Below are 2,049 nucleotides of genomic sequence, written 5' to 3'. Positions count from 1 at the left end.
TAATGTTAATAGATGTCACAGACAACCATAATATATGACGCAAGATAAGAAGTCTCATAAGAGAAGCACAAAGATACTCAAGTGGAAGAATCAGAAAAAGCTGTTTGAAGGATATATCTTTGAGATACATGCTTGTGGATTTTAAAAGTTGGGAGGTAGAGACGGGTGGTACATTTCAGGTCTGGATAAAAAAAATCTGTAAAAACTAGCAGGGGGATAACTTTTTGGTATGACCTTAGGTGACAGTTAATGGCTCTATAGTTAGCCCGGAGGTTCCGTGCAGAGTAGGAGAAGGCAGCAAATTTGTAAATAGGGGTGTAGCCATATTGTAGATTTCTTTGGAGGGGATTTGGATTCAACTCTATTACTGTGAAACGAGAAGTCACTGATAGTTGGGCAATGACAAAACAATCTGTAATCATAAAAGTCTAATGAGCAACCAAAGAGTAAATTAGAGTTTAAAAAAATTCTCTTTGAAAATGATAAAGCTGATAATGATAATGATAATGAAATGATAATGATAATGATAATGAAACTGATAAAACATTTGGTTAATCCAAAATGTAATTAACCAATAGAAAATAGTAATACCACTACTACTAGCAGAAGCTATGAACATCTGCTGAATTTTTTATAGAATTTATTTTATAAAAATAATGAAAAGAGAACCTGCTAGTACAAAGTTTCATCAGGATGTTGTTATACAGTGCCTTGGCAGGGGGTGGGGAAAGACAGTTTACACTGAAAATAAAATAATCCAAAATTGTAAAAAAGTAGTGCAAAGGACAAAATAAACTCTTGTAATGGACTGACAGATTAAAAAAAAAAATGGATGCAGTAATAAGGAGAATTACTACTATTGAGAATTAAATCAGTGATGGTAAGCAAAATCCTCCCAGAGTGTGGCAAAAAGGGAGACTAAAGATGAAAGTTAAGAGAACATGTGACCTCTACCTAAGGGAAGTGAAGCAGCTCAACCAGTTTGAGGACTAAACAATTGAAAAAAAGGAAGAAAACAACAGTGCTCGCTTCAGCAGCACATATACTAAAATTGGAACAATACAGAGGACATTAGCATGGCCCCTGCACAAGGATAACATGCACATTCATGAAGTGTTCCATAGTTTTCTAGAAATAGAATTGCCATATGAGTCAGTAATTCCACTCCTAGGTATTTACCCAAAGAAAATAAAAATACCAATGCAAGAAGATAGAGCACTTCTTCGTTTATTGCAGCATTTACAATAGCCAAGATTTGGAAACAGCCTAAGTGTCCATCCACAAATGAATGGATAAAGAAGATGTGAAGGGCGCTTGGGTGGCTCAGTTGGTTAAGCATCCAGCTCTTGATTTCAGCTCAGGTCATGATCTCATGGGTGTAGGATGAAGCCCGAGTCTGAGCGTGGAGTCCATGCTGAGCGTGGAGTCTGCTTGGGATTCTCTCTCTCTCTCTCTCTCTCTCTCTCTCTCTCTCTGCTCCTCCCATTCCTGCATGTATGTGTGCATCCTTGCTCTCTCTCTCTTTCAAAATAAATAAATTAATTAATTAATTAATTAATTAATTTTTTAAAAAGTACATTATCTTGATGAGGACTGAGAAATGTATAGAATTGTTGAATCATTTTATTACACACCTGAAACTAATATAACACTGTATGTTAATTATTCTTGGATACAGGAAAAAAAGAAAACAACAAAACAAAACGATCAATTGTAACAGAAGGAAAAATAAGCTTAAAGAAATTTTCCTGAGATAAAGGAGAGGCTGAAATGGGGGGCTGGGGGGAGGATTTACAAATATCCAGGCTAATTATCAACAAAGTATCAAAATCTAAATGGTCATTTCAAAGGACAAGGGAGGGAAAATAACAATTTATCCACCAACTGTGTCATCATTCAAGTTCTCTTTGGGGTGTGGAAACAAGTCAAAAAAGGACGTTTTTAAGATATGTTTATGTTTTTAACATATAAAAGGGCCTCAGAAAACATTCTTTACACAAACAGGTAAGTTCTTTGAAGACACAGACAGTATCTATCTTATTTTTCACT

At 35.3% G+C, this 2,049-nt stretch overlaps 1 non-coding gene across 1 annotated transcript; it reads left to right on the top strand.

Moving 5' to 3' along the window:
• The first annotated feature begins 1,021 nt into the window (after positions 1–1,021).
• LOC122492441 lies at positions 1,022–1,128 on the top strand. Its single transcript, XR_006299628.1, has one exon. It is a non-coding gene; the product is annotated as a U6 spliceosomal RNA (small nuclear RNA).
• Positions 1,129–2,049: the final 921 nt, after the last annotated feature.

The sequence above is a fragment of the Prionailurus bengalensis genome, chromosome C2 (genome assembly GCF_016509475.1).
Source record: "Prionailurus bengalensis isolate Pbe53 chromosome C2, Fcat_Pben_1.1_paternal_pri, whole genome shotgun sequence".
Lineage (NCBI taxonomy): Eukaryota > Metazoa > Chordata > Mammalia > Carnivora > Felidae > Prionailurus > Prionailurus bengalensis.
The sequence above is the reverse complement of the archived record's forward strand: the minus strand, read 5'-3'. Positions and strand labels throughout refer to the sequence as shown.